A 26,539-nucleotide genomic window follows, 5' to 3' on the forward strand; every position below is an offset into this window, starting at 1 on the left:
TGCGAGTCCAGCGTTACAGAGATATGTAATGGGTCATTTGCAGATCTTAGAACACTAAGATCCAGGCTTCTTAGTGCAGTGAAGGGATCTGTCAATGTAAAGAGATTGAGAAACAGCAACACTAAAAGGAATGAAAGATATTTAAAATAAGAAACAAAACAAAAGGCAGCACTAGTGAATGGCGCAAAAATATCGACATAAGTAAAAGTGACAGACTAACTTAGAAAGGCAGAAATTATAACGCGGTTGCCGAACAACTCTGGGGAGCCGAGGAAGAGATAGACACCGTCACAGGCAAAGGCATAGTACCTGAAGTGCATAAGAAGAAAAACGTATCACACAGCTCCACAAACATGCCTATCAAAGCATGAAGGTTTCAACACTATTGCGTACGTTTGTCCAAAGCGCTAGTCATAGTCTAATAATTCTCCTCATAAAATCTGAGTAACTCAAAATAAATCGTCAGTATAAGAGTCTAAATAAACTTTTCTAACCCGTCTATAATTCCAGGTTGTGATCATCGACATCTCAAATTTTATGGATTTTACACAGTGTTTGCATATTCTAAGCTCCAGTTCAGAGACACTTTATTGCGCTGCTCCATTTCGATGTGAACGTCGAAGCTTTCTTTGAGGCATCAGGCGACACATCAGCACAACTTCGCCTCCTGTAGGTCATCAAATACTTACAATTAGATTTCGTAACTCGTCCTCATATCAGTCAATATCTATCAAATTCGAGTGTACTCCCCTATTGGATCGTTTTCTGAATCAGCGATAGTCTCGTAACTCACCTATACCGTGAAAGTAGTCTCGTTATAAGATGGCCAGAGAAACAAAACGATTTAAGTGTTATTTCTACATTGTCAAAATTAACACAGTCTTGCTGAGAGTGTTTAATAGAAGGTTATATGGCAAGCTGGATAGTGGGATTGCAGAGGAGCAGTTCGGATTTAGAAGAGGAAAAGGAACAAGAGATGCTATTGGCCTGCTAAGAACTATAGGGGAAAGATATATGGAAAAGGGTAGAGAAATCTTTGCTGTTTTTATAGATTTAGAAAAGGCTTTTCTACATCTACATCTACAACTACATCAGTGGAACAAGCTGATGGATATCTTGAAGAGGAAAGGAGTAGATTGGAAAGAGAGACGACTGATACAGAATCTATATTTACACCAGAAAGTAAGGATAAGGATTGGAAATGAAATGTCAGAAGGAAGCAGCATTGGACGAGGTGTTAGACAAAGTTGTTGCCTTTCCCCACTGTTGTTTAACGTATACCTTGAAGAGATTATTGCGAAAAGTTTAGTTGGGAAAAGAGGCATATGTATTGGTGGAAAGAGAATAGAATGTATAAGATTTGCTGATGACGTGGTATTAGTGGCAGAAAGTGAGCGGACAGTGAATAACATGCTCAAAGATCTGAATGAAGCTTGTGTGGAATATGGGATGCAAATAAACACAGCAAAAACAAAGAGTATGGTCATCAGTACAAGACCCAGACTGTCCAATATTAAAATAGGACAATCTACCATTAGCCAAGTAAGTGAATTTAAATATCTCGGAAGCACAATAACTGAAGACTTGAGATGTCACCAGGAGGTGAAAACTCGAGTTGCCATAGCGAAGGAGGCATTCAACAGAAAGAAGAGACTCTTATGCGGCAAATTAGATAAAGGGCTAAGGAAAAGGCTTGGCAAATGTTTTATCTGGAGTGTGGCACTATATGGGGCAGAAACATGGACACTGAGACGAGAGGATGAAAAAAAGTTAGAAGTTGAGATGTGGATGTGGAGGAGAATGGAGAGAATAAGCTGGATGGAAAGAGTGACTAATGAAAGAGTATTGGAAAGGGTTGGTGAGAGAAGATGTCTGTTGAAGGTTGTAAGAGAAAGCAAAAAGAACTGGTTGGAACAATCATTGATAAGTGAGTGCTTGCTAGTAGATGCTTTGGAAGGATTGGTTTTTGGGAGAAGACTGAGAGGAAGGAGGAGATACAAGATGATAGACGACATAAAGGGAAGAGAAAACTATGCAGACCTGAAGAGGATGGCAGAAGACCGGACAGCCTGGAGAACTACCATTAGCTCCAGCTGAAGCCAACCTCTTTGTGAAGAATTTTGAGGATACCTTCGTCATATAGTCTCATGGACATGTAAAGCTGAAAAAGTTCCAGGAACGCTTCAACAACATCCGCAACCACGACAGAAGTGGAGAAGGACGGTTCGTTGTCATACTGTAAGTAGGCTGTTTAGGTTTTCTTATTGGTAACGCCACGTAGCGCTCTGTATGAAAATCACTGGCTGTTCTGTGTGCAGTCTGTGGCTAGTTTGCATTGTTGTCTGCCATTGTAGTGTTGGGCAGCTGGATGTGAACAGCGCGTAGCGTTGCGCAGTTGGAGGTGAGCCTCCAGCGGTGGTGGATGTGAGGAGAGAGATGGCGGAGTTTTGAAAATTGTAATACTGGATATCATGAGCTGCTATATACATTATGACTTTTGAACACTATTGAGGTAATTACATTGTTTGTTCTCTATTAAAATCTTTCATTTGCTAACTATGCCTATCAGTAGTTAGTGCCTTCCGTAGTTTGAATCTTTTATTTAGCTGGCAGTAGTGGCGCTCTCTGTATTGCAGTAGTTCGAGTAACGAAGATTTTTGGTTAGGTAAGTGATTTGTGAAACGTATAGGTTAATGTTAGTCAGGGCCATTCTTTTGTAGGCATTTTTGAAAGTCAGATTGCGTTGCGCTAAAAATATTGTGTGTCACTTTAGTGAATGTTTGAGTACGTTCAGTTTTGCTCAGCTGTTTGAAAAGCAAATAATGTAAGAGGTTTATCAGCACAGTAATTCTAAAATTGTTCTAAGGGGACGTTTCATATGGCGATCTTGCCAGGATACCTCACTGGAATCTTCCGATTTTTTTTGTAGTTTGTGTAATTAGTGCAGCCTTTGTTTATTGCTAGCGCGTAATTGTAGAGAGAATTTCCTTCGTAGTTGTAGTTTTTCGTTGTTGTACAGTAAAACACTTGTGGCATGCATGTAGATTTGCACCAAGTATTTCGCAGCTGCGCTTGCAATTAACGAGATATTATTTTCAATGCTATGTTAATGTTTTTTGTTATTTTGCTCTTCAAATTGTGCTTTTCTGTGTTGTCGTGTGAAATATTGTGACAATAATGGCGTGTGAAAAACGTAATACTAGGCTCCAAAGTAAACTGATAAATAACAGTGAAGACGAAAGCAGTGTGTTAACGCCACCATGTAATGAATTAACAAATATTCAAAGTAGTAATTTGGTAACTGTGCATAGGGAAATGGAGCGGGCGTCAAATAATGGTGTAGGCAGTGAAACAATTAGTGAACAGGGAAGCATTATCGATCGATCGGTCGGCAACAGCTCACCTCAGGATTACGAAATGACATGACACAATCTTGCAAACACTGTAGATTCAGGTTTTGCGTCCTCACAGTTTTCTCAAATAAATCAAGACACATTTTCTCCTTTTCAAAATGCGAATATTGCCGGTTCAAATGCACTGCCGAATAGCACTGAGGAACATGTTTCAGATACCAGTGCACTGTCATTACAGTTAATGCAACAAAAGGGACAAAGGCTACAAAAGTTACACACAACGCTTGAACAAAATCAGAAACAAATGGGACAAAATCTTCAAAAGTTAGACACAATGGAATAAAATCTTCAAAAGTTAGACACAATGGAACAACACCAGAGACAAACACAGCAACAGTTAGACGCAATGGAACAAAATCTTCACACCACACTTGAACAAACACGTGAAGATTTAACTACTGTGTTACATAACATTGAATCGAAATGTCAAAAAGTCTGTAATGACGTAAAAACACAAATTTGTGAGCATTTCCAACCCATTTTTTCGCGGCATGAAAATGCATTACAGAATCACGAAGCAGCCATAAAAGAACTGCAAACTATTGTTCATGAAAATCATGAGACCTTGCAAGCTAAAATTGACTCAGTTGCATCTACCGATTCGGTTACGGAACTTGCAAAAGCTCAGGAAAACTTAAAGGACACAGTAGATACTCTGAAAATTGGTTCAGAAAGACACATGGAAGAAATTAGTTCATTATCAGAGAAAGTAGTTGAACTTTCGGATCAACTAAATAATTTATCTACAAAGGTAGATGATGATCTGAATGACACAGGACCTGTAGCCTTTACTGAAACTGAAGAGTATACACAAATTAGAAAATTCAAACAAAATCAAAATCAAATCAATACACAGTACAAAAGAGAACTCCGGGAAGTACAAGATCAGTTGATGCAGGTAATACAAGAATTACATATTTCAGAGGCCACTTGCGCTCCAGTACGGGAAGAGGGACATAGAAATACGGAACAACCACAAAATAATAACACAGGACACTTCGGAAATTATGAAAGAAATTGGCAAGGCGCATTGGATTTTGAGATGGAACCGCCGAAACGAAATAACAATGAGCGATGTGCGACTCGCCGACACGATGATTTCGGCTATAAGCTGTTCATTACTACACGTAAATTCAAAACATTTAAGAATTCTGGCAACGACATCCATCCACAAGCGTGGCTTCATCAATTCTCTCATTGTTTTCCTCCCAACTGGTCATTAGAATACAGATTAGAATTTATGTGTGGCTACTTAGAGAATGAACCAGCTGTAAGAATGCGATCGGTCATTCACGATTGTCACAGTGAAGGAGAATTTTATCATGCCTTCCTCTCAGCATATTGGTCTCAAGCTACACAAGACCGAGTAAAACATAGCATCATAATGATGAAACGTTTCGAACAATCTGAATTTTCCAGTCTTGTGAAATATTTTGAAGACATGTTGCATAAGAATCAGTATCTTTCAAAACCATACAGCCCCTCAGAACTCATCCGCATTTGCTTAATCAAATTGCCTCAACATTTATGACATATTATTTTAGCAGGACGTTGCAAAGACGACATTGAAGCTTTTAAGGGACTGTTACAAGAATTGGAAATCGACACTGACAATCGCAGGACGCGAAAACAGGAACACAACAATTACAGGTCACATCTGTCGCAATTCCGCGATGACAGAAATAATAACTGGACATGACAAGGCTATTCTTACAACGTAAATCGTGACCGAAACAGACACCACCCGTATGACAACCATTGGCAGAGTAGTAATAATTACAGGGAAAGATCACCTCTCCGCGGTAATGACTATCACAGAGACAATCAGAGAAACAGACAATATGGGAACCAAAATAATTATAATCAAGGGAGACAGAATAACTTCAAATGCAACGGTCCACCACGCATTTACGACTCCGGGAGAAATTCTCCACCACATGACCGACAAACAAGAAACTATGTAAACTACCGACAAAATGACAGACGTGAATTTCATCAGAACTGGCGGAATTCTAACAGGGCTGGGCCCTCTCGGCAAGGCGAATTTGTAGAAGTTAGGTCTCCTAATCCCAGTAACGACACGCGCCAACAAAGAAAGAGACAATGACTCTCACCGCAGGCAGCCACGTGCGCCCACTGGCTCAGGGAAAAATAACATAGACGCTAACCTTGAGAAAAATTCCAGTATTCTTTACCGACGTATACCACATGATAATTGCGTTAAAGTAGAAACTCTGCATACTAGGAAGAGCAAAGGGTTACACCACATTACATATGTAAAACCATTTGTTGGGAGATAATCTGCTTTTTAACTTAGTCTTTGCTATAAAATTTTTCACTTCACGTTACTAGTACTCTTTTTCAGTCTTAGAAACTGTTAACATGCAACAGTGTTTTGAAGTTCACTATCCATTCTAGAACCTAGGCAACATATTTAGACAGTATTTACGAGTGTATTGTTATAGTGAACAGACGACACAGTGTTATTGTGTGTGTACATTCTTGCGTGTTGCCGGCCGCGGTGGTCTAGCGGTTCTAGGCGCTCAGTCCGGAACCGTGCGACTGCTTCGGTCGCAGGTTCGAATCCTGCCTCAGGCATGGATGTTTGTGATGTCCTTAGGTTAGTTAGGTTTAAGTAGTTCTAAGTTCTGGGGGACTGATGACGACAGATGTTAAGTCCCATAGTGCTCAGAACCATTTGAACCATTCTTGCTTGTTAGTTGCACGATTACGTAACGACCATAAGCCGACATACTTAGAACATGTACCTGTACTGATAACGAGATTTTAATGCAACATTTTGGTTTACTTGAAAATACATTCTGGATTTAAAGTACTTTCTGAGATATACCAGATGACACAGTGGTTAGTTTATGTGACAGCTACACGATTATATCACGACGTTACTAATGAGTGACAATTTACAATGTTGCTTTTGCGGTGTATCTGTTTTATATCTGCACAGTTTTTCTTAATTATTCTGTAAAGTAAAACATGATTTAGTAGTAACTTTTGTGGTATAGCTACAAGGAGACAGCCTTTTCCATAGCACAACAATATGTTACAGCACAGTACTTCCTTCATTACGGCAATAAGCGTAATAACTAAGATATCTATACGCAAAGCATTTCACTTTTGTTTATCATGAGGTAAGTACATTGACTTCTGTAGAACTTAGCTTTCGGAGGACGATAGCTACGAGACTTCCACAGAGATTATCTTACAACATGACGCACAGTTTAGCGCTACAGTACACGTATTTGAGTGATTAATTTTGTACTTAAAACATTTATTTTTAAAGATATTTGAAGTACAATGATACAAAGGTTTCCCGTGATACATTTCATTCCTTGCTGTAATCTGTAACACCTGAGGGTATAATTACATTAATCCTCAGGGGGGTACACACCTACTTTGTGTATCATGTGTTTGGCAAGCACAAGGAGCCCTAGCTATATGGTATTTGCTTACACAACTTTACATATCGGTACCATATTTCTCTAACACATAATTACACAGCTATCTGATCATTTAACTGAGAGAGACAAACTTTTTTATTACGTCATTGACACATGTTTACGCAATTACAGAGTTGGATTACTTCACACTTACGAAATTGTATTTTGTCTGTACTGTGTGAACTCTTCATATTTTTTGGGAACCATTGTGATACTATAAGAGCTTTGAATGATGTATTTGGTAAGGGAGCATGATTTTAAAGTACGTTTGAGGTAGATGACACTACTGAAATGAGTAGAGAATTTTCTTTAGGTTTTGAAATTATTGGACGAAGCTACGACGATTTTGAGAGTTGACTGAGGTGTTATGATGTTATTATTACGATGACTATGTGTATTATGCTGTTGCAGTATGTTTGTGATCAATAAGCTGATGCTGTATGAGTTATTTGATTATGCTACGTATCTGTTATGATGAAATATTGAAGAAGTGTCGACGAATAAGGTAAGGAATAATGAGTAGTGGTTAGGGACTCTGGTTTGTGAAAAAGGTTGTTGGGAACCAGGAATCGTACTTTAAGAGTTATGAAATGTATGTAAATGCGTGAATGTATTACAATGCCGCCGAAAATTTTTTGGACACTGTTATATCAATAGGATTTTGTTTCTACAGCTTTGTAACACAAATTCTTGACCTGTGAAATATTTTTATATGAGACTGTCACTGTAGCGGAAACTGCTGTCGTAAATATTTCCGTAAGAAAGTTAAGTGACCACCTGCACGTAATGCGTCGTGGGCACCCAGCTGTGTCAGACGCCTGGAGAAAAAGCCATTAGTGTGTGCCCTTTCAGAGGCACAGGTAGAAAAAAAAGGGAGGCCATTATCTTCGCTATTGACATTCCTTTGTAGAAAGCATCACAAATACGACACGCTCAAACTTGAAAACATATGATTATACTGTGGAGCTCTTAATTTATGATATTTACTAAAATGCCTAATGAAACGATGAGAAACATTTCACGGCTATTGTCTTGCTAGTTGAGAGAAATGCCATATGGCTTGCTTTATGTATTTATTTACCCATTTTGTTTAATATCAAGTTTCTAGCTGCAGCAGCATTGGTTAAAATAAAATTTAATAGATATACTAATATAAATATTTTATGCCTACAGATCCAATAAATAATTTTATGATCTATTCAAAAAAATGAAGTAGCATAAAAAGACATTTCCCTTCACAGGAATTGCATACGGAATTTTCTTTTCAACTACTTGGTAATTTTTTTTGTAGAATAACTTCTTGTGGTGCACCACTTTAATTACATAGACATTAAGATGTGAATATACATTTCCCTTGTCTGCATTGTTGTCTTTAATGTAATATTTTTTCTACTTGAGCTATGTCATGTTTAGATATAAGTTATTTCATTTGCTTCTGCTGTTTGCCAGGCATAGTGTTACTGAATTTGACTTTGTATTACTCTGTTAAGCCAGTTTTACTACGGATTTATTTTTCTTGTTTGCTGCACAGTGCCTTATATTAGTTGTAATACTACAATTGCTTTGCCAATTTGAATTTTTTGTCATTGATGTTTGTGTTAATTGTTTTGTGCTGCTGCATTGCCTCGTCCCTTAGTTTAGCATCTGAGCTCAGTAGATTTAAGTTAGCTTAAGAGGGGGTAGACTATATAAGAATCTAACTATGATGGATTGGAAGAAATGCATTGAGAAGCTATAAGAAAATGGTTTGGCCAAAACAGTATTTTGAAAGAGGATATGAACCAAAAAAGTAGGGTTTAGGGACAACAGGTTTAGGTAGAATTTTCTCAGAAATAAATGATGAAGTAAGATAATGGAAAGTAAATAATGAGGTAAGAAATATGTGAACATATAAATACAGAAAGCATGCTTAAATAGGATTTTTTTTGGTGGAAACAAATGTTGAAATAAGACGAAAGATCTATGGAATGAAGTTTTGGGTTGGACTGCAGTACCAAATGTTACACTGAAAACAAACCCTGTCCTTTCCTTTTGTGTTATCCCACTATGTGTTTGTGTACCCTTTCGTATTTGTTTTCTTCCTGTCTCTGTGTAGTTTCATAGAATTTTTTCTTTTTCTAATACTAAGCTACATTCACTATGATGAGGAATACTGTTATCCTCAAATATAATTGGCATTAATAATATGTTATTTACCTTGTAAATATGCTTAGACATTATTTATTCTGTTTTGTTTTAATGCTCATGTGTGAAGTTGATGTTTCAAAATTTATTCTGATCTTTTATGTATCTACTTATCTCATAATTCCTGTAATACTGATGTATCTGTTTATTTATATTCTTTTGTAAAGCCTGTACTACAAATGTTATCTGTCACACAGATTGGTATCTGCGCACCACCATCTACCTCATCCAGCACAGAAACGGTCTGTTCTGAGAACCTTGATGCATCGAGCGGAGATCGTCTCAGACACCTAAAGCCTACCGAGAGATCTGAGTCACTTACGTAAAATTTCGAGGAAAGCAATTGCATCAACACAGAAATTTCGAAAGCAGTTTCATCTAAGCCGCGAAAGCAGAAGGTCTCTGAGAAAGACACGAAGAACATGGTTGTTTTTACATTTTTGAGGCTCAATAACAGGAAAAATTAGCTGGATCCTGAAGAAACATAAAATCGACACAGCAAAGATCTGGCAACTAATAAAGCCTGCGAAAGACGAAGTAGGCCTTAGAACATCTAGAATATACAAAATACCGTGCAGATGTGAGTAGTTTTATATCGGTCAGACCGTCCGCACTGTTGAACAGCGCCACATAGAACATGAAAGGTGTTTACACCTACGCTACCCTACCTGGGAAGCAGACACGGAATAGCATTCGACGATACTTCTGTTATTAAACGGTCAAACGGCTTATAGAGACCAAAATGCCGAACAAGATCCTCAATAAAGACGGTGGATTGCAACTAAGTGTAGCTTGGGATCCTGTGACATGAGAGTTTGAAGCGAGCCCGGCTGTGGTGCCATCAAAACATTGCCACATTTGGCGCGGGACTTTTTTTTATCTCATTTTGTTCTATATGTTCGTTTAATTTGTTCGGGGTGGACGTCCGATGACACCCATTTAGGATCTCCATTGATCTATTCACTCAGTTTTTTGTTACAGTGGGCAGCTAACCCTCTGACCGGTCCAGGCACCAGTGACGTCACTGGTGACGGCGTGGCTATATAAGCACGGGAGCGGCATTGACATGGCAGTCAACCACTTGAAAATGGCAGAGGAGATTTCCGCCGAAAGCTAGTGGTCAGATAACCACTTGACACGGCTTAAAACACGAGAGTACTTTATTGAGAGAATCAATATATCTTTCATACATTTCCAACACATAAACAAAATGCATATTCATAGATAATAATATTAACGTTTTGTTCAGATTCGCTCTTCATAATATGAATGGCCACCAACGTTTTGAAATGAACGGTGATGTACCGACATTATCTAGTAATGTTGTTTAATTCTGTTACATTCTTTGTTACAGATGACTTCTTATTTATATTCTCCTCTCATACTTATTGGGTGCCTGACTTGTAATGGATTGACCACTTCCTGGCATTTGCCCAAATTCCACAGGAAACCAGCAGGCCTTTGGACTGGATGGTACAAACACCGAACTACATCTTCTTGTTTTACATAGTTCTGGTACACGGTTGCAGAGTTGCAAAATATCATAGATTTGTGATAATCGGCGAGGACATCGGTCAGCAAAGTAGTGGTAGGAATGTGGCCCAACTCATAGGCAGCAGAATAGCTAGGCGTTAAACACAAAATGAACAAACTGTAAGACTAGAATTGGATCTGTAAAATGTACTGTCATTCCTGAAAGAAAGTTAGTGGTTTTCTTACAGTTTTATGAGGCAGGAGTCAGAAAACGTAAAAGTAATAATACATTTGACATACATACAAACATATGTTGTAATGAATGCAATCAAATCTCATGACATTCAAAAAGAAAAGTTATTCGCTAATAGCATGTCTATGTAGACCATTTAAAAAGCACAGGTCCTCAAGATGTAGACATTGTTTCCATAGTCACAGTAATTTTTCTTGCTTGCAGCTGTATGTGACAGGTGTATGTAGCACTCTGAAGTTAGTGGTATGCAGTGTGCTCCAAAGGTGCTCCATCTTTTATCTGCTGAAACACCACTTAGTTTGAATACCAGACAATCGCCAACACGACGCTAGAATGTCAGTCGCATACTCGCAGTGACAGCAGTTTTGCCTCTGCACTGCATGCTATAGTGTGCGTAACTTTCCACTCGACAACACGGCGCTAGCAGTGCGATCACGCCGAATTTAAATCCTTGACAATACCTGCCACCCTAATAGTTACTTCAGTTTGCTGCTTGCATGATGTGCAGTACCCAATGTTCGTTCGAGTGACTACCTGATACCTCGATACCGAATGGGGACTCACAGCCAACAATGCCATACGATCATCCCCATTTTACCTCGATACTAGAGAGTGTTCATCTTGTAGCCGCCGTATCGACCTAGACAGCACATCACGCAGTACTCTTCGCAAGATGAAGTATTCGAATCTGGTGAGTATGATCAGATGTTTAACATTTTGTATTCTGGGGCTTGCCTATCATGCACTGGTCAAATAGTATAGCCCCTCAACCGCATTGTTTACCCTCCAGTATGCAAACCAGTTGTAGTACACCGTGCCTCTAAATTCGCTTCAACAACTGTCCCTTCACATATAGCTCTCCACTAAATATTGAGAGTTAAATAACTGCTCCAACTGCTTGTCACGAATGTCATTGAAATTGATTAGGTAAACAAAAAAGATTTATAAATACAGTAATTCACTTACTCTGTAATGTCTGCAACTCTGTGTAGATGTAGAAATAGTTACACTAAAGTAGCTCTTGCTCTCTTCTAGCTGACTGACCTGCACCAGTAATTTACACTTGACCTAGATCATAAGCAAAACACGTAGCTTTTCCCCTATCAAAAAGTCTTAATGCCTGCAGACAGTCAGTGGCATCTGATGGAGTATTAACACGTTAAGGTAGTGAAAAATTTCATCGTATTTGAAACAGGAGAGTGTTTGTATATGCATATTTCTTCGAAGCAGCCAACCTGCTCCTACAAACACCAAACGGAATTCCATAAACATAGTTATATCTATTGACTCATCCTAACTGTACGAATTAAGAAAGTAGTTTAATGCATCAAAATGCTCAGTATTTTCCATAACTTAACTTTGACTGCAATACTCTGTTAGGAAACAGAATACCACATAGATTTCACTTACATAAACACAAATGAAAAAGATACATCTTGCAATTCATGACTGATCTTTACAACTAGAATATGTGTAGCATATAGAAAAACTAACTCTGTTAATTGTATGCATTGCTGTGTAGCATATACAGACTCTAATAGTTCACACAATACTGGTGGAACCCCTTCAAATACCGATAACTGGCTACCACATAAGTACGTATTGAAATGGCTACGATGTCAATGGTATTCTGGTATCTAAATGTCATTTTTCTAACCTCCTTTGCAACCGCTGATCGCTTGGCCCAAAGAACATTGTAGGAAGTGTGGCGGGACTGCTACGGTCGCAGGTTCGAATCCTGCCTCGGGCATGGGTGTGTGTGATGTCCTTAAGTTAGTTAGGTTTAAGTAGTTCTAAGTTCTAGGGGACTTATGACCTAAGATGTTGAGTCCCATAGTGCTCAGAGCCATTTTTTTGGCAGAAAGTTTCACTCCAAGTTTGCGTTCATATCCACTGATGATGCCGAGACATTCCCAAAAAACAGTAACATAGGACTTAGGTTCATTCTCTAGTCAGCTCGCTGTGGAACATGGAGACAATCAGATTCATGCACTTTCTCACAGATGACAAGTGGCACATTTGCCCTTAGATTATTCTCATATTGGTGGCTAGGATGCTTCAGCTCGCTGGGCAATCGCATCTTCAATCCCTAGCAAAATTTTCCACAGCCCACTATTGTAGCGATCAAATCCATAGTGATGTCAGGGCTACAAACTACTTCTACATGTAGTTTACCAGCTGAGACAACTGTCACTACGTCCCTCTCTCTCAAAAAGTCAATACCTATGATGCAATCAGTGGTCAGACTGTCTGAGAAGAGGAATATGTGTGACACCACCATTTCCTCTAGTTTACCTCCAGTAATTTACACTTGACCTGGATCATAAGCAAAACACGTAGCTTTTCCCCTATCAAAAAGTCTTAATGCCTGCAGACAGTCAGTGGCATCTGATGGAGTATTAACACGTTAAGGTAGTGAAAAATTTCATCGTATTTGAAACAGGAGAGTGTTTGTATATGCATATTTCTTCGAAGCAGCCAACCTGCTCCTACAAACACCAAACGGAATTCCATAAACATAGTTATATCTATTGACTCATCCTAACTGTACGAATTAAGAAAGTAGTTTAATGCATCAAAATGCTCAGTATTTTCCATAACTTAACTTTGACTGCAATACTCTGTTAGGAAACAGAATACCACATAGATTTCACTTACATAAACACAAATGAAAAAGATACATCTTGCAATTCATGACTGATCTTTACAACTAGAATATGTGTAGCATATAGAAAAACTAACTCTGTTAATTGTATGCATTGCTGTGTAGCATATACAGACTCTAATAGTTCACACAATACTGGTGGAACCCCTTCAAATACCGATAACTGGCTACCACATAAGTACGTATTGAAATGGCTACGATGTCAATGGTATTCTGGTATCTAAATGTCATTTTTCTAACCTCCTTTGCAACCGCTGATCGCTTGGCCCAAAGAACATTGTAGGAAGTGTGGCGGGACTGCTACGGTCGCAGGTTCGAATCCTGCCTCGGGCATGGGTGTGTGTGATGTCCTTAAGTTAGTTAGGTTTAAGTAGTTCTAAGTTCTAGGGGACTTATGACCTAAGATGTTGAGTCCCATAGTGCTCAGAGCCATTTTTTTGGCAGAAAGTTTCACTCCAAGTTTGCGTTCATATCCACTGATGATGCCGAGACATTCCCAAAAAACAGTAACATAGGACTTAGGTTCATTCTCTAGTCAGCTCGCTGTGGAACATGGAGACAATCAGATTCATGCACTTTCTCACAGATGACAAGTGGCACATTTGCCCTTAGATTATTCTCATATTGGTGGCTAGGATGCTTCAGCTCGCTGGGCAATCGCATCTTCAATCCCTAGCAAAATTTTCCACAGCCCACTATTGTAGCGATCAAATCCATAGTGATGTCAGGGCTACAAACTACTTCTACATGTAGTTTACCAGCTGAGACGACTGTCACTACGTCCCTCTCTCTCAAAAAGTCAATACCTATGATGCAATCAGTGGTCAGACTGTCTGAGAAGAGGAATATGTGTGACACCACCATTTCCTCTAGTTTATCTGCAGTAGAGCCTGATTTTTAATGTATCTAAATTTCGAGCTAACCGCTTCCACAATCTTGCATCTGCTTTATAGGGAATGTCGGAATATCCTGCTGGTCATGACAACAGACCAGACTTTGCAGTGCTCCACTCACAAGAATTACTATCACAGGCAATCCATTAATTGTGGCTTAAAATGGGACTTGCACATAGGTTCTCACATGCATATCCCATTCGCTGTTCTGGCACAATTCATCCCCTGCATGCTCTCGCTGTCATTTTATCTAAGCAAATGCATGTCAACGTCGGATTCGCCTAGTAGCCTCTGAGAGTGGGCCAATGGAGCACACATTCCGGTCTCAACCAGTTTGTTGGTTTATTGTTAGTGAACTTGGGTGATGCTCATGATGTGCCCACAATCCCTGACCAGTGCTCACACATACCGTTATGTCGGTTTTGCATCTACAGTTTAATCGACGATAATTGTGTTTCTAATCGTGCGTCTTGTGCTGACCGCGATTTTCATTGCATTCATTACACCTCTCACACTGTGTACAGTGGCTATTTGAGCGTACAAGAATATACCCAGATCAACATCTAACATGTTACTTAATTTTTCACATATTGAAATAGGTAGTTTTTCTTTAAGTATATGAAGAACATCACAGTTCATGATGGCTTTATCCCAACATTCTGTTTTATTGATTTTTTTCAAAGTAGCATCTGAGCCTACCTTGGCATTTGTTGTACGACATAAGACTGAATACCTCGTCGAGCCCATTTCTAGTAACGCTAACGAAGGACATCGAACGATACAAGGAATGGCAACACTAATGTTCTCCTCGTGAGATAGTGTAATGGAAATGCAAAAGTCTCTGATGGCATACACTCGTAGAAAGCCTCTCAACACCTCACGAAAACTTACTTCAAAAGCTACAAGAACCGATTTTCTGAGCGAAATCCTTGAAGGATCTTTAGCTACCTGCGTACTGTTCCCGTAGAGAGTGTGAAGCTGAAAGAAAACTTAGAACCGTACGTACAGAAGCTTATTCACAACGACTGTTTCCACGCTCACGCACGTGAATAGAATGGACACGAAATATGACGTATTCTGTGTAGCATACATACCCCTTTATAAGCGATTCACTTTGTATAAAGTATACAGCAGGGATCTAGTCAAACACATGTCGACATTAGCTTCGAGTTGGCCACTGAGCTTAGTGGGTGTCATTAGTTATCAAATCGACTGTCAGAGTTGACATGACTCTGTATTAAGTACATCTGACGACAGCAGTCATTGACCGTCATGACCCAAATGTGCACGTCATCATGTGATAGTTAAACTTAAAAGCAGTTGTTACAAAAATCCCGGACCCTAGCTTTCGAGCCATGGAAATTTTGCAAAACACCTACACATTGCAGGGTTTCACATGCATCACAGGACCAAGTTTTGTTCCTCTAATGTTAAACACACAGGCGATACATACTCAGGCTCCGCAGCTATTTTTTTAACTCTATGCCTGGGCAGAGGAGATGTACGACAGGCATATATAAGGAAAAAGAGCAAGAAGTGTACATGCAACGAAGTGACGGCACAGCAGTTTGTCTCCTTTTGCTCACACCGATGGTATCAGGGCAATATTGACAACAGCAGCTCCGAGTTCTCTGTCTCCTTATTTATATCTTACACAGTTCGTAATGATCATGGTAGACCTCTGACGTGGTCATGAGCTAGGTAACACTGGCTCCCCTTCAAAAATTAGATGTGCTGTCCATTTACCCGCCCACCCTACGTACTGCTCTCGCTAAGACACCTTGTAATTCATTGGACCACAATAGAGACGGGGTATACTTACAATACTGACGAATTTGATTAAACGTCGTGAAAAATTCTGCGTTAGTGCTTTATTTTACCGCTTTCATTTTCTTCCTCTTAGGTGTTTTAAAGAGTTTTCAGACTAAGCTGATGGACTGCTCCACCTCTCCTTACCACGTAATAAATTAATAAATGATGTGAACTTACAGTACTCAACACCCTCCAGTGCTTAGGATATTCTACCTTTTTTTGCCAGTTCAAGTAAATTATTTCTCTACATCTCCTTTCAGTAAGGTATTTAATTTCACGTACCACAAATACTCCTCATTATCTACCAGTTCATTTGGTAAGGTTTTACCCACGCGCGTTGTATTTGTTCTGCTCAGCTCCAGTACCAGTCTTCAGTTTATTGAATTCACTTTCTATAATTCTCAGTTTCTAATGAGTGCGTTGCCGTCGGGACATTAAACACTTATCTTCCTTCTATCCCATGCAGCTGCCTTCTTCCAACATGTTATCGATTTTGGAGAATTGAAATTGCGTTCTCATGTACATACAGTAAGACAGTGCTCCAATGCCTTAAATCGAACATAAAGTAAGATCTTATGTGGCTAAAAGAAGTCTACGCCTTATTGTGCACAAAACAAAAACTCTGTGTAAAATTAAGCTTACAGAATGCCATAAAACAAAACAAACAAACACTATATTGCCGTGATCCGGAAGTCAGAGACCCATGAAGCCACTGAACATTTTAAACACAAAAGAGTTGAGATCCATGGACGGTGTTAGCTCTAATTAGCTAATATGAAACCACAGTGCAACGACCTGCCATTAGAAGGCAAGCCAAAGAGACACACAACAACTACATGTTCACCGTAGTAAATCCGAACAACTTATAAAAACAAACTTCTAACGGGACGTACAATACTTGTAGTGAGAGCCCCTTAGCAACAGGCAATATTTCATTATGCCTGGGACATGTACTGCGACAAGAATACACGAGAAGAAAATACATACTAAATGTACACTCATTAATAATCAGAAGTAACTCAGTTTCATTGTTTACATTTTCTTATAGAGGGTGAATCTCAGGAACGTTTCAGTGTAAGGTGCAATGTGCGACAGCATAATGAAACTCATACTGCATGACAGGCAAAGAAAATCAATCGGCAACAAGATCACTGGAAATGGACCAAATCTCGTGTTCAACAAGGCCATGTTGGTAAATAAGATTTGCCCTTTTCATTGTAACCATCATCAGATTCGCTTTAAGTGGTTTGGGGAATCCTCGTAAACAGTTAACCTATCTTCTAACATCGCGCAGGTGTGTCGGACTTCCACGCAGTAACTTGACTAGTGGGCCACGCTGCCTATATAGCCTGCCGTAATGACGAAAGTGTTGCCAGCGCAGTATTATGTCCCATAAATGTTCTACGGGATTCATGCGAGGCGATCTGGTTGGCGCAATCATTCGCTGTAACTGTTCAGAATATTCTTCAAATCTGTTGTGAACAATTGTAGCCCGGTCACGTGGTGCACTGTCATCGACAAAAATTCCATCGTTATTTGGGAACGTGAAGTCGATTAATGGGTGCAAATGGTTTCCAAGTAGCCGAACATAATCATTTCAAGTCCATGAACGGTTCATTTCCATGTAAACATAGCCGACACCGTAATGGAGCCACCACCAGCTTTCACAGTGTCTTGTTGAGAACTTGGGTCCTTGGCTTCGTCACACTCAAACCCTGCCTTCAGCTCTGACCTATTGAAATAGGAACTCATCTGATCAGGGCACGGTTTTCCAGTTGTCTTGAGTCCAGTGCTGTTAGCAAAGCCACTCGCGTCAGTCGTCCGCTGCCACAGCCCACGAAAGACAAATTCCGCCGACATCCCTAACGGATACGTTCGCCCTAAGCCCACACTGACTTCTGAGGCTATTTTACGTAGTGTTCCTTGTCTACTGGCACTGACAACCCTACGCAAACGCCGCTGTTCACGGTCGTTAAGTACAGGTCGTCGATCACTGCGTTAATGCCTGAAATTTGGTATTCTTGGCATACTCTTGACACTGTGGATCGAGAAATATGGAATTCCCTAACGACTTCCGAAAAGGAATGTCCCATGTGTCTAGCTCCACCCACTATTCCACATTAAAAGCCTATTAATTACCGTCGTGCGGCCATAATCAAGTTGGAAACTTTTTCACGTGAATCACCTGAGTTCAAATGGCAGTTTCTGACGCTGACGCTCCAAAGTTCTGCCTTCCCAAGCAGACGTGTGGGCTACGCAGACGTCTGGAACAAATGACAGATCCGTCAATGCACTGTTTTTTAATACCTTGTATACGCGGTACTACCGCCATCTGTATATGTTCTTATCGCTATCCCATGGTTTTTGTCACCTCATTGTATATATACAGAATGTAACGGGTAAAATTGCAGCTAATTCTGTTGGTGAATGAGGATGGTGCTCTGAACAACGTTACTTCTGTACTTACATCGTTTTCAGACTAATAATTATAGCTATTAGAAGTATGATTTTAGTTTGGTTAGTATCTCCAAAAACAAGTGGAAAGAGTAAGCGATTAATGCTTACTTTCGCATTGTCAATAGGGAAGTGTTGAACTGTGGAGCCATGGATTCAAAACGGGCAATCTGTACTGGCGTTAGCCTGTACTAACGAACCACAGTGCACCATGACGTCATTAAAAACCTAGCACGTAACTGACTTTGATCTACTGTGCCAGCACACATTGCAAGTACCCAGGATAGCAAAATACACCACTTGTTGGAGTTCGCAGTAAACCAAATGAAACGCAAGAAAAATGTACAGCTGTCATTCAGGTAACCGTCTTCAGCTGAAGCTTTGTATGAGTACAATGTAGAGGTAGATATCCTACACATCGTTTAAAAGTGCTACCGTACCGTTTTACATGTAACCTTAGTTTAAATAAGAAAACATTATTGCAGTTACTTTTACGCTAATTTACATTCTGCATAGCTGATTGACATTTCTACCTTATCTTTGTTGGTGTACATTATACAGCCAGCCGGGATGGCCGAACGGTTCTAGGCGCTACAGTCTGGAACCGCGCGACCGCTACGGTCGCAGGTTCGAATCCTGCCTCGGGCATGGCTGTGTGTGATGTCCTTAGGTTAGTTAGGTTTAAGTAGGTCTAAGTTCTAGGGGACTGATGACCTCAGAAGTTAAGTCCTGTAAGGTGTCAGGCAAATCCAACACCTTCCATGAAAACCCTGACATGATAAGCAAATCCAGTAGTATGTCACATAGCTCCGAATAACTCGTGACATTAAATTAGCCAAAGTAATACGTGTAACGAGTGAGCAAATGGAATACCACAGACTAACACAAGAATGCCTAAATGCATGTCATACCTTTCCACCGTGAGACAGACGCAGTTCCGAGGGGAGAAACGAGAACAGAAGCCGAGAGCAGAACCGTGTTAAGCTGGAAGGCCCTACGATAAGGGACGGATGGACACCCACGTCGCCAGCTAGCTGCTAGGACCACACCACCCACAAGTTTTAGAGTGAGACTTTTTCGCGTCTCTGTTGCGTCAGGACCACCCCCCAGCCCATGTTAAAAGCTAGAGCCCTCCAGAAGAACAGTATAGATCTTACGACAACACAAAAAGGGCCACCCCAACCGCAAGTTTTAGCGTGAGACTTTTCCGCTTCTCTGTTACGTCAGGACCACCCCCCCAGCCCATGTTAAAAGATAGAGCCCTCCAGAAGAACAATATAGATCTTACGATAGCACTAAATGGACCACACCAGCTGCAAGTTTTAGCGTGAGACTTTTTCGCGTCTCTGTTAAGTTGCAAACTTTAAAAACATTGCCCCACCACGAAAAGTATAACGTTTCTCATTGGATAGACAGAATTTTTGTAGGCAGAGCTTAAGGCTAACATTGAGACCCTGATTGGTCAGATGAAAACACAGCCAGATAGTTTTTTTAAACCAACTTCGGTAAATTGTAGTAAGGAGAAGTTAGGAGAGAGTTGCTTCCGAGACGGCGAGGTGAGCGGAGCTGTGCTGTCTGCCGCCCCCTGACGAACACCGACGAGGTAATGAACGTACGCGATGCCGCATATCAGCGCATAAAGCTTCACTCAGAACTGCCGAAGTCTCATCTGTTACACCCCCTTTTTGCGTAATACTAGTGTCGATCGTCAATTAAAGCTCATGGTGTTCACTTTTGCCACTTGAAGTAAAAATCTGAAACGCGATGATTTATCTGTTATATAGTTATTGAGAAGCCACATCAGCCACTGTAATTTTCGACTAGCTAGATAAGTAATTAAAAATAATTGAGGGTCACTGTAGACCATTTTGATAGTTTTCTCTCTTGTGAAACTTAATTTAAACCTAGGTTATAGATGTGATATGGCATAGGTCATCCTTCGATCCATTGTAGAACTTGGAAACCCACTCAGGGAATATTCGTTCACATTTTTGTTGAACGCAGTTGGTTTTTACCATCCTTTATTAAAACATTTCCTTTTATCAATAGTGCAATTTATAAACAATGTTTTGTGAGTAGAAAAAATTTCCAAAGGTAAACTTAACTGCTTTTTCGACGTTATTTTACCAGCTAACTAAAAATAGGAAAGCCTTGAACCCCTTCCACTAAATTTAGTTAGTATTAAGATTCTTTTACAGGGAGTGCAGTGGAGCTGACGCTGAAATCATTAAGTATTTGGTTATATCATCGCTAGTCTCACTGAACTCTTCTGAATTCTACATGTCATGTGTGGTCTGGCGTCTCCTTACCAGCAACAGGTCCCAGGTTCAAACTAGTCAATTGCCTAAAAACACGCTCAGAGCGTCGTTGCGCGAAAGTGGTAGGAAGACAGGATATAGAACAAACAGACACCACGCAGAATGTTAGAGTACCGTAGTGCTCAGAGCCATTTGAACCATTTTTTGTAGGTTATACTCAGTCATTGTATCCGGTAAAGATGGTTGACTGAATGGCCGAAGTGCATTTGCTTTGGGTTTGCGTTTATTTCTATAGCAAGTGCCCGAGTTACACTACATCGAGAAACTATACTGTGTGCCAGTAGTGGAGACTCAACTCAGGTTAGTATTACATTTGTAAGTACGTCATGTTTACCTGAATGGCATGCGGTGATATGTTTTTGACTATTTCTTGAGGAGAGGAAGTGGATTATCCAGTAAAAAAGTATAAGGTACAGTTTAAAATAGACGAACTTCGTAATGTACAAAGTAGCTAAAGAATATTTGCTTGATACATTTTTTTTTTGTTTGGCTTATGTGCAAAAAACCATTTGGCATGGTCAATAAAATGAGAAACCATATGTGACACATATCTGCACCAGAATTCTGACCCAAATAAAATGTGAATACAAAAACACCACTGCATGAAAATTTTGTATCCACGAAAAAGAAATTCATACTGAAGATTTACTTTTCACTAGGATGTGGGGCTATTGATGAAGGCGGGATTGATGGAAGAACGCATGTAAGAGTAAGGAAAAGTAAAGGGCAATCAGACAGCCCGTCCGATAACTGGGAACGTCGGTCCATTTTAGAGGCGGCGCCGTGCTGCGCGCGTGGCGCTCCATGCATGATTCAGCAGGCGGGCGGCGGGCGGCGCTCGGACCATTTGTCGATGAGTTTAGCGGGACGGCCGCCGCAAGTCGCCCGCAGTGGCAGCGAGGGAGGCGGCGCCGTGCGCAGCAAACATTTCAATTAGCGGCGCGGCGACACGCTGCTCGCCGCAGTAATCTCTTAAAACGCGAGCAGGCGTCCGCGCAGTAATTACAGTGCGGGCGCCGCGATTGAAATTCTTGTGTCTGCGGCCGGGGGACGGCGCAAGTTGCTGGTCAACTACAATGGTCACTGCTCGCACACCCCTTTATGTGTGTGTGTGTGTGTGTGTGTGTGTGTGTGTGTGTGTGTGCTCCAAGAAAATACTAGGCATCTGCAGGTTACATAGACTTTTTCGTCACGTCGTGCACCAGTATGGGCACAATGACATTGTTGGGCCCCAGAACGATATTCTGGGCCGACGTAAACATTTCTTTTGCCATCTACTGCTGCCGCCAGCACCAGAGGTGAAGCGGAAGCAGGCTAGTGCGCAGTGTATAGATTGGAATGCCGACGTGGAAGGACCGCAGATACTGCATGCAGCATGGACACACCACCCATTTAATTGCCGCACAGTACCCTACCTGGATGGCAACAATCTTCATGAAGCAGAGTGGCCTCATGGAGAAGGAGGCATAACATAATTCTTTTGGCCACACACAGTGAAGTAACAACAAGTAAGCTGTGTGCGAGAGTGGTTTTCAGCACAAAGACGCTGCAGGAATAAGCAGATGGAAAGCGTGAAGAGAAGAGTTGGGACTCTGCAGTCAATGGGAGTAGACAACTAGGCTACACTCTTGTCAATACCATGATAAACAAATGGCATAGACTGACTAGTACAAATATTCTGACTTCCAAAGTTCAGTTCTCTTCAGTTTGTTGCTGACTGACACTAGGTGGACCTGTGACACTGAACCTGAAGGATTTGTTGGTGCTGTGGGCTGCTCCAATCCTATCTTCGCCTGTGCTGGTGAGAACACTGTTGCATCCTACCAGCAGCCCCTGCAGGCCTAACTGATGGCACGTAGTGAGCTGCCGAACTCCCGTCATCTCAGAGAAGTGCGCCAGCTGCCATCCCCAAGACCTGTATCCACGTACACACAACGGCGTCGCTACCCATTCTTTCAATGGGAGGCCAGGATGTAACTCCTAACGACTATGGCCACCTCGTGCAATGCGTTGAGCCCCTTTCCCGGAATACTGTCTGCGACATCAACTAGAGCACCGTGGTAGCCTCCTAACTGTGCTCCATGCCAACAGGACAAGCAGGCAATGTCTGAGGGAGCCCAGTCGGCAACGTCCTGTGTCGTAGCTCGCGGCGTGTATGGTCCTGTCACTGTGCTGGTCCAAATTATAAAATATACGGGCATCTGTGTATAACAGCCTTATGTGAGCTCTACTGCCCACGTCGCTACAAGCAGCCGTGAAAGAAGACAATGTGTATCTATGAATAACAAATGTGTATTCTGTAAATAGGGTCTTACTAGTATCTCCAAGCAGCTGATACTCCTCAATGATCTTCTCCACTCGCTGGCTGGGGTGGCCGAGCGGTTCTAGGCGCTTCAGTCTGGAACCGCGCGACCGCTACGGTCGCAGGTTCGAACCCTGCCTCGGGCATGGATGTGTGTGATGTCCTTAGGTTAGTTAGGTTTAAGTAGTTCTAAGTTCTATGGGACTAATGACCTCAGACGTTAAGTCCCATAGTGCTCAGAGCCATTTGAACCATTTGAACTTCTCCACTCCACGCCACCCCGCACATAGTAGAGGCCACAGCTCCAGCCCTCTATAATATTCGAACATTGCAAACTGTTTCTATATGAAACTACTGCCTAAACCCATAACGAAATGGGATCCTGACTTTTAACCTTGAAAAAATAAAAGAAAAATAAACTGATTAGCCAAAACAAAAAATGGTTCAAATGGCTCTGAGCACTATGGGACTTAACTTCTGAGGTCATCAGTCCCTAGAACGTAGAACTACTTAAACCTAACTAAACTAATGACATCACACACATCGATGCCCGAGGCAGGATTCGAATCTGCGACCGTAGCGGTCGCACGGTTCCAGATTGTAGTGCCTAGAACCTGTAACGGAACTGAAATGATGGTGGGCTGACAGTAATTTGGAGCCCGCGCGTCTGAAACGGGCGCGCTTGTGTGAGACTGCCAGGGAGTGCACCCTGATGCCATCTATTGGCGAAACTGGGAATTAGCGCTGTCAGACAATGCACTAAGCTCTCAGAGTCAAATGTGTTCTTTTTCTTGGTAATTATAAGTTATTACTGTATAATTTAATGTTGTAAAACGCTAGTAGTAAATTATTATGACTGGTATGGACTCCAGGGTAGTAAATATAAATATTCTTAAATACTAAATGATTTCGGTAAAAAGGTGGTAGGGGAACGCCCCCACTCTTGGTGATACGAGCGTAGCTAGGGGTAGCTGGAGACACAGGGACTGAACAATAGAATGGCCTGGGGAGTGTTGACGTGATCGGACGTGCGTAACTGTGCTCACGCAAAAGTGATTGTGCAACAGCGAACAGGCGAATATCGTCGCCGTTTTTGGAGTAAAACGCGACGAATGGTTGTTGAAGCCGCCTCTATGCCACTGGGGCTGATTGTAAGAGTTCCTGTGCCCAGATTTTATGGCGGACGTGCAGTAGCTTATACGAGTGCTACAGCTCATAGTTCCAGCCGCCATTAAGGGCATGAGGCGTGAAGAGCTGCGTTAGCCACCGGCATCTCACCACCAGCACCGACACGTCTACCCAAGGCAAGACTGCTTGCAATTGTTAAGTCGATCTTTGTATACATGTAAAAGGAGAATACCAGTTTTCTTTTATGCAAGTGCAGAGGACAGAATATAGTAATGAGTAAAATTACGACGCATGTTGTTCATTGTAAAGTGTAGTAACCTCAAACATAGTATAGTGAAATCAGACTGAGGCCACCATCGCCTCTTTCATTTACAGTTCTTTTGGTTGTAGAATACTTTAGCGTATAAGAAAGTTGAAAAGAGCAATGGTCACACCAGAATGAGTCGCCTATTTACAGTTACTTAAATTTTTCTGAGCAACCTTTCAAGTAAAGTCACCTAACTAATTCTGTATCAATGGTCCAAAGAGTAATATCCAAAATCATTAAATAAGTTGAAGGATAGAATTTTGTTAACCGAAGTTGCATAAACTGTCTTGGTAGTAATTACCAAGCCACCTCACAGAAATTGAGAGAGTATTTGCTTTGTAGAATCATCTAGAATGATCAGAAATAGTAATATTCAGAATTAAGTTTAAATTCAACTCAAGCCATTTCACTTTGAAACGAGCCCAAAAATTGATTTATTCTTTTGCTCCTTCAGAGCTGGCGACCGTAGTTATAAGTATTTTCAGGAGGATTCGACGGTAAGTCTGCTGCTCTCGTCGTGCTGATAGGATTATCCACTGCTGCCAGAAGTGGTGATTGGATACATAAGCTCACTACCAAGTTAAGTGGGTCAGGTAGGCAGTGTTACCGTGTGAACTGTAGGGCACTGTAGGCCGTGGATCGAACCCGTTCAATCATCACAGCTCTTAGGGAAATAGTCCGGTTAGGAGTGTACTATTCATTAGGTAAATACTGGCGAGTAACGGTCAAAATGTATACGCAAGTGAATTTAGCAAGGTCCACGTAGCACCTAGTTAATGTGGTGCAATGGCGAGGGTAGGAGTGGAGTAAAAGTGAGCTGAGCTTGTGGCAGCTGTGCTGGATTCAAATATTAACTACGTGAATTCACTACTGCCTCTTACCATTGGGACTGAGCTATTTACAGTCAAAATACGTAGCAGTAAGCGCAAAGGCGTGACAGCTACAAGTCCGTATTGGTTTTATACATACGGAATTGGGAAGTGGGTCATTCCGTCAGTGGAGGGGGTTAAAACAACCGAGTCAGTGGAGAACATACCCCATTTACTGATGGAAAGATTCAGCGGTTCGGTCGCAAACCGCTCGGCCACTCTGGCCGGCTGAGCCAAAACATTACGACCACCTGTTTAATAGCTTGTTTATTCGTCTTTGGGACGAAACACATCACTGATTCTGCATATCAGAGATCCGACAGTTTGTTGGTAGGTTTATGAAGGTGTGCGGCTTTAGATGTCTACACACAGGTCAAATACTTTGCGTAAATAACGGGCCACTGATTTGCGTTCGTGGTGATGGCGCCCGATAGCGACCAGATGGATTCCATAGAATTTACATCAGGCAAATGTGGTCGTCGAGATATCAATGTGATTTCACTGTAGCACTGTTCTGGCTCCGAGACACGGATAATTATACTGCTGAAAGTTGACATCGCCGTCGTGGAGGACATCAAGCACGAAGCGATGCAGATTATTCGCAGCTGCCTTGGTGTCTTCGATTGTTACCACACGCCCTACGCAGGCGGTCGAGAACGTCTATCATTGCATAATACTGCATCCACCAGCCCGCGTCCCAGGCGCGCTGCACGTTTCGAGCTTCCGTTCACCTCGATGACAGCGTTTGTGGAGACGAGAATCGACCTAATGTAGCCAAAATGTGATTCACCCGAAGAGCCGAAACGTTTCCATTGACCGACGATCGAATACCGATGTTCCAGTGCGCTCTGCAGTCATAACTGACGATCTCGTTGGGTCAGCGCGTCGACAAGAAAGGGTGGCCAGCTGCGGAACCCCATGTTAAAAAATGTACGATGAGCAATGTTCTCCGAAACGCTAGTGCGTGCACCAGCATTGTGCTCTTTCGGCAGAGCGGACACAGATCACCA

Source organism: Schistocerca cancellata, chromosome 1 (genome assembly GCF_023864275.1).
Source record: "Schistocerca cancellata isolate TAMUIC-IGC-003103 chromosome 1, iqSchCanc2.1, whole genome shotgun sequence".
NCBI lineage: Eukaryota > Metazoa > Arthropoda > Insecta > Orthoptera > Acrididae > Schistocerca > Schistocerca cancellata.